Consider the following 8,088-nt stretch of genomic DNA (forward strand, 5'->3'; position numbering starts at 1 on the left):
AGGTGATTCAAGTTGCCTCGCCACCTCCTTTATCTGACTCTATCCCTCTCCTAGTTTCTCCTTCCTTCTGGCCCCGTCCTACCCTAGCCAAGGTTTTCACTCTGCCTGATCCCATCCACCAGCACCCCAGCCTTCAGCCAGCCTTTCTCCCAATATTCCTGATTCTCACCAGACAGGTCCCTGTCTCTTTGCCCATTTCTTTATTTCTTTGCATCAGGATATATATCTATTGGGACATGGGTGGCGCTGTGGGTTAAACCACAGAGCCTAGGACTTGCCGATCAGAAGGTTGGCGGTTCGAATCCCCATGACGGGGTGAGCTCCTGTTGCTCGGTCCCTGCTCCTGCCCACCTAGCAGTTCGAAAGCACGTCAAAGTGCAAGTAGATAAATAGGTACCGCTTCGGCGGGAATGTAAACGGCGTTTCCGTGCGCTGCTCTGGTCCGCCAGAAGCGGCTTAGTCATGCTGGCGACATGACACGGAAGCTGTACACCGGCTCCCTCGGCCAATAAAGCGAGATGAGTGCTGCAACCCCAGAGTCGGCCACGACTGGACTTAATGGTCAGGGGTCCCTTTACCCTTATATATCTATAAATATTTCCTCCCCGCTGCATTAATTTGCTGCTTCAGTTTGCTGTTCTCTTCTTGCTCTCCTATGCCTCTTTCAGGGGACCCTGCCCAACACGGTGAGAAGTGCAGCTCTGGATTCATGCTAGCCCTCTTGCAAAGGGGAATATACAAGGCACAGCACTCTGCTCTCCTGAGCGGAACTGCTGTTTCCAAAACACATTCTCATTAGTTCGTTTCCGAAGAGAGGGAACACATGCAGGCTTCAGGCACATACATCTGGAGAGCAGAGGCCCTTTCCCTCGCCTCAGACCCCTCCTTCCTGACCTCAGCAGTGAAACCAGAGGTTCTTCCGCTTCTCCGACCCCAGCTTGAACAATATCCACACACAGGCATAAATAACATGACAACGATATGGCCAGCTGTCTCGGCCAGCTGTCACTGATGTTGGAGGAGCCTCTCAACTTATTTTCACAGCTAAATAACGTGCAAAGTATACAGAGTTGATATACACAAGCTCTTGTGTTGGATCAGGCTCAAGGCCTACCTGGTCCAGCATCCTGCCTCCAGGGTGGCCAACCAGATGCTGGAGGGAAGCCCACAGGCAAGGCAGCTGTTGTTCCCCAGCAGCTGGCGTGTAGGGGTATGGTGAGTCCAGTCCTGGAGGTATACCAAGCTGGTATATCCAGCTGTAATTGTGGTCAAACTACTAACACAGAACAGTTGACAGCCCAGAATGAGGCTTCCTATGTGCATCGAAATGCACGTCCACCCAGTTCATTAGGCATCAAAATTCTGAAAATAAAGGACTGCTAATGTGGGTGATTCTCTTTTGCTGGATGATGATGATGATGATTTATTTATACCCTACCCATCTGACTGAGTTGCCCCAGCCACTCTGGGTGACTTCCAACAAATTATAAAACAACAGTAAAACATCAAACATTAAAAACTTCCTTGTACAGGGCTGCCTTCAGATAATAATAATAATATAATAATAATAATTTATTACTTATACCCCACCCATCCGGCTGGATTTCCCCAGCCACTCTGGGCGGCTTCCAACAGGAGATTAAAAATACATTAAAACATCAGTCATTTAAAAAAAAACTTCGCTAAACAGGGCTGCCTTCAGATGTCTTCTAAACGTCAGGTAGTTGTTTATTCCTTTGACATCTAATGGGAGAGCGTTCCACTGGACAGGCGCCACTACCGAAAAGGCCCTCTGCCTGGTTCCCTGTAACTTGGCTTCTTTCAGTGAGGGAACCGCCAGAAGGCCCTCATTGCTGGACCCTCAGTGTCTGGGCTGAATGATGTGGGTGGAGACGCTCCTTCAGGTATACTGGACTGAAGCCATTTAGGGCTTTAAAGGTCTGCACCAACACTTTGAATTGTGCTCAGAAACGTACTGGGAGCCAATGTAGGTCTTTCAAGATATCTTCTAAAAGTCAGATAGTTGTTTATTTCCTTGAGATCGGATGGGAGGGCATTCCACGGGGCAGATGCCACTACTGAGAAGGGCGTCTGCCTGGTTCCCTGTAACCTCACTTCTTGCAGTGAGGGAACTGCCAGAAGGCCCTTGGAGCTGGACCTCAGTGTTCTGGTTGAACGATGGGGGTAGAGATGCTCCTTCAGGCATACAGGGATCAGGCTGATTTGCAGGTCTGGGTCATTGGAATCTAAAAAAATCATGTTATTTAGTCATTATCAAATTTATATCCCACACCCCCCTCCAAAAGAGCCCAGGACAGCAGACATGTCAGTACCAAAACAGCACAATTAAAAACTTCTAAAATAGTTTTTAAAAAAATTCCTAAAAGCAATGAAAACTCCTAAAAGCAACCAGCTGTTGCCAAACTAATAATTTCAGGGTTGCCAGGGAAAGATTTTCCAACCCTAAAATGCACTGGCAAACAGGAATGGTTTTTAATTTTTCCTAAGAGTTAATAGTGAGGGAGACTGGTACACCTCACCAGGGAGGGCATTTCACAAAGGGGCATGGTGTGGGGAGGAGTACCGCCAGAATAGTCATAGCAAAAAACAGGCTTTTAGTCGGTGATAGAAAAAAGAAGAAAAACAACAAAGCTAGAAATCCCAAGGTTATCAAACACCAGCAGAAACAGCATGGAATGGCATGTTGACAGCTCAGCAGCGTCAGAACAGGAAGTTATGTCCACGGCAAGAGATAATCTAGAGTTGGTCAATATCTATCCACAGCTGAGCCAAGTTATTTTGTCAAGCCAAGGTTAATGATATGGGAGAAAGTTAAGGTCAGAATTCATTACAAAGCAACAGTTAAGCAAAAACAAAAACAAAAACAACCCCAGGACTCTGGGATACTGAGAACCATCCAAGCATAAACATGCGGTGCAACCTTATACATGCCTACTCATAAGTAAGCTATCTGGTGCTGCAGGTATCAGGTTATGCCTAGGATTCAGACGTAAAGAAGCAGTGGCTGAAACATAAAAAACAGCTGTTACCCAAATCTGTCTCTTCTGAAAATAGTGAGATTAACTGTCTTCCAACCTGATCTTGGTAAGAGGAAAAGGAAGGAAGGAAGGAAGGAAGGAAGGAAGGAAGGAAGGAAGGAAGGAAGGAAAAACAGGATTTTCCAGATGGCATAAGTTTAAAGTCAAAGATAGTGGTTGCTGCCTGAGCCCATTTTCAAGTAACATCCACACGCAGACACAGTTGAGACTGGTCCATTAGGCCGATGGGGCAGTTCCCCAGTAACCTCAGCCAGACAATCAGGGGTGGGGGTGGCTCTGCCTGCCATTGCTTCTGACTCCACCTGCTGTTGGTCTCCCTACCTGCCACTTTACCAGTCCTAGTGCAGAGCTTTTGGTACAGTGGAGCTAGCCAGATTTTTTGACCCGGGTGAAGCTTCCAGAGGGGCGCCACTGAAGCTCCCAGCCTGTGTGTGTATGTACGCAAATACATGGGGGTGGGTTTGCCAATCTGGGTCTTTGACCCTGGTGAAATAAAGCCTAGTTTCATCCCTGCCTAGCTGCCACTGCACAGAAAAAAAAAAACTTTTGTTTGCTCCCAATCGAAAGTTAGCATGCTCAGTCGGGATCTCAGGATAGTTATTAGGTTTAGGTACCTTTCCTCCTATGTCACTACTGACTACAGAAAGGAAGTGATGGGACCAGCAGTGAAGCCTAAATTGGCTGATCAACCCACTTCCATGGATTTTGAAATCGAGGGTGTTCCCACCCACCCCCACAAAAACCCAGTGATTTGACTTAGAGGGGGAGAGAAACAGAAAATGAGATGCTCAAAGGAAGGGAGATTTTTTAAAAAAACTTACTGACAAATCCCAAGCTCCTCTGCACATTTAAAATAGCTCTTTGGGTTCCATTGATAACGAGATGGAGACAGAGGTACTAGCCATGAAGACTATACATTCGTACCTTGGTTTTCAAACAGCTTCATTCCCAAATGTTTTGGATCCCGAACGTCACAAACCAGGAAGTGACTGTTCCGCTTTGCGAACTATTTTTGGAAGCCGAACATCCAACGGCGCTTCCGTGGCTTCCGATTGGCTGCAGGAGCTTCCTGCAGCCAATCGGAAGCCACGCTTTGGTTTTCAAATGTTTTGGAAGTCGAAAGGACTTCTGGAATGGATTCATTCAACTTCTAAGGTACAACTGTACTCTATTTCCACAGTCAGAAGTAGCAATGCTTCTGAATACCAGTTGCCGGAAACCACAGAGAGGAGAGTATTCTTCTGCTCAGGTCCCACTTGTGGGTTTTCCACAGGCATCTGGTTGCAGTGGCGTAGTGTGGGTTGCCAGAGCCCAGGGGTGTGTGGAGGGGGGGAATGGGTGGAATACGCACGTGCATTCAACTGCCTAATGGTGTCTGCATCACCCAGGAGATTGCAGCCGCAGAGATAAGAAAAGAAGAGTGGTTCTGTTGTCTGGAAAGGTCACTTCCTGGTTCGCATGGAGAAGCCATTTTCAACAGAGCCCAGTGATGAATACATGCAGCTATATAATGCAGCACCGGGTGTCGAAATTTTGTGCCCCTAACAATTTTGCACCTGGCGCGACCACCGCTGTGCCTCCCACCACCACCACACTACACCACTGTCTGGTTGGCCACTATGAGAACAGGATACTGAATTAGAAGGGCCTTTGGCCTGATCCAGAAGGGCCCTTCTTATGTTCTGGTGCCAACATGGCAAAGAAGCACAGCAGGCCTTGCCCAGCAAATGCAGATAGCTTGCATTTTGTTCTAGGTGCCATGCATAGCACTGTCAATCGTAGTGTCTTTCTGCACTTTCCTACATAAACCATTCAAGCCAAGCAGATCCAGGGAAATGGTAAACAAAAAGTTCATGAGACAGCCACGCCTCTCCAGTTACACAAAAACATCCTTCCCTCCCTCCCCCCAACCTACCCTGCCTCACGTGGAAGTCCTAGAGGACAAGCCAAGTTGCCCCACCGTGACCCAAATGAAATTCTAAACTTTGCACCATCAAGGCAAGGTAAACATGTGGCTGATTGCTAGGTGCAAATAAACACAGTGGGAGATAAGGTGCTGATACTCTGTTCCTGGTGCTTCCGGCAGGTCTATTTGAACACTTTCAGAGTAACACACAAAACGTTCCTTTGTCTGCTCTGCATCCATGGCTATTCCCTCTGCCCCGTTTCTGCTGTCAATATTGCCTGAGCGGCACATAGGTTATTATGACAGCATGCACTTTTGTGTTCTTCATGTTGTTAAGACTTGGCGCTTCTTTTCATTTGGCACAGCCAAGCAGACTCCATGCCAGTGTTCGTTGAGGTAAACACCTGGAGTCTGAAGGAGAGGCATGTATTCTCCAAAAGCCCAAAGAGTTGCAGTTGCTTTTCATTGCCAGAAAACCAGCAGAAAATCAGTTCTCCCAGATGCTAGATTTATTCTAGTCACCTGTTAAAGGCAGGTAAAGGTACCCCTGACCGTTACGTCCAGTCGCGGACAACTCTGAGGTTGCACGCTCATCTCGCTCTATAGGCCGAGGGAGCCAGCCTTTGTCTGCAGACAGCTTCCGGGTCATGTGGCCAGCATGACTAAGCAGCTTCTGGCAAAAAGCAGGTAGGGATGGACTAAATCTGTCAATTTGTGTTTATTTTCTCATTTTTCCAATCTTGAGTTCAGCTCCCCACATTCCCACACTAGTTTGCAGCTGTTGTTGGGTTGGCTTTTTAAAAAAGTTAGCATGAAAAACCTTTTCATGTGCATGTCACATAGTATACGCTGGTTCAGGAAATGCATATTAAGCAGGCTCACATTAAAATGCAAACCAAACTAATTTTTCCGTCTGTCCCTAAAAATATTAGTGTTCAGATGAAGGGAAGTCATAGTACCACTCTGTTCTGCTTTGGTCAGACCCCCACCTGGAATACTGTGTCCAGTTCTGGGCACCACAATTTAAGAAGAGCTGTCACATGGAAGATGGAGTATGCTTGTTTTCTGCTGCCCCAGAAGGTAGGACTCAAACCCGCAAGTACAAGAAAGGAGATTCTGACTAAACATTAGGGAGAACTTTCTGATGGTAAGAGCTGTTTAACAGTGGAATGGGCTACCCTGGGAGGTTGTGGACACTCCCTCCTTGGATTTTTTAAAGAGGTTAGGTGGCCATCTGTCAGGGATTCTTTAGCTGTGATTCCTCCATTGCAAGGGGTTGAACTAGATGACCCTTTGGATCCCTTGAAACTCTACAGTTCTGTGGTTCTATGACTATTCATGAATTGGCCAACCACAGCATCTGGCTGCTTGCCCACAGGAGCAAATGTAACTAAGGCTACATACCTGCCACATGTTGAACTCAGTTCTGATTGCATTATATAGGATTGCATTATAAGCTCCCTGCTTCCTTGGAATTGTGAATAATTGGAACTCTGTTAACCCCACAGCAGGATGATACAAGCCATTGTCTCTCCATAAGGGCAATGTTTTGAAATAGCCAAGCCTGTTTATGAAACACTTTGCTAAGGCATGGGGAATATTTGGCCCTCCAGCCATTGCTCAACTCCAACTCCCATCATTCTGGGCCATTGACCATGTTTACTGGGACTAATGGAAGAAACACCTGGAAGGCCAAGGGTTTACCTCTTCTGGCCTATATGAATGGAAGCCTCTGAGACTCATTCAGCATCAACCCTACTATCTAAAACCAGCAAACTTAGATACTGCCAGTTACTGCATGACTATATCCTTTCTTTTTTATTGTTTAGTAATCTGCTCTAGGAAGGCATTTTCCAAGTCTTCTACCTGGCTTGGAGATCTGTGGCAGACCCATAGTAAGGTCACTGCTGCTTCCCTCTCCTACAAGAAATAATGCATATTTTTAAAGATGTCAATTGAGATATTTGGGTATCACCCCATTTTGCAAACTTTTATGGAGCAAAAGCTGAATTATGTTGCTGTGTTTGTTTCTGGACCAAAGAATGGCAGCATTTAAAAATGCATTTCACTAAAGATCACTCAGGATGAACTTAATGACATTTCCTCGTTCCTTAATATGCTCTGTGTTGTTGTAAGAGGAGCAATAAGTGTTATTCATAAAGCGCACCCTGTGAACCCACCCCCAGCACACTCCACCTCAAAATGTTTTTAATATCCGGGCAGTCTGACTGCTAATAGAGTGAATATACAGAGAACAGATTTGCCAAGTCAGCAGTCTCTCTCTTCATCCACACAACAAGCACAATAAAAACAAGGGCACCTTCTATTAAAATAATGTATCTGAATGTGTATTTGAAATGTGTATCTGAAGAAGTGTGCTTGCACACGAAAGCTCATACCAAGAACTAACTTAGTTGGTCTTAAAGGTGCTACTGGAAGGATTTTTTTTATTTTGACTATGGCAGACCAACACGGCTACCTATCTGTTATTAAAATATAGTTAATCATGTAATTGCATGGCAGGTTTGTCTCTGGATAGGATTGTAACATGTAACTTTGAGCTGGTCACCATGAAAGTAGCACAACCAGGCAATTCTCAGATATGGGCTCTGGTGCCTCGTACTCATTGAGTGGGATTAGGCAGTCGTGGGATAGGGCTAATCTAAGGTGAAAACTATGGAACACGGGTGGCGCTGTGGTCTAAACCACTGAGCCTAGGGCTTGCCAATCGAAAGGTTGGCGGTTCAAATCCCCGCGATGGGGTGAGCTCCCGTTGTTCAGTCCCAACTCCTGCCAACCTAGCAGTTCGAAAGCATGCCGGTGCAAGTAAATAAATAGGTACCGCTCCAGCGGGAAGGTAAACGACGTTTCCATGTGCTGCTCTGGTTCGCCAGAAGCGACTTAGTCATGCTGGCCACATGACCCAGAAAACATGACCCAGAAAACTGTCTGTGGACAAACGTCGGGTCCCGAGTCGTTCGCAACTGAACTTAACTGTCAGGGGTCCTTTATTTTACTAAGGTGAAAACTGCCACGCACCAAATAAATGTGAGAGGCAGTTCTCCTTGAGGTAGTGACTACATTTAAAATTAGTCTGCTTCCCTGGAGCCAAGTGAGGATGAG

Source organism: Podarcis pityusensis (genome assembly GCF_964106645.2).
Source record: "Podarcis pityusensis genome assembly, chromosome: 2".
In the NCBI taxonomy this organism is placed as follows: domain Eukaryota; kingdom Metazoa; phylum Chordata; class Lepidosauria; order Squamata; family Lacertidae; genus Podarcis; species Podarcis pityusensis.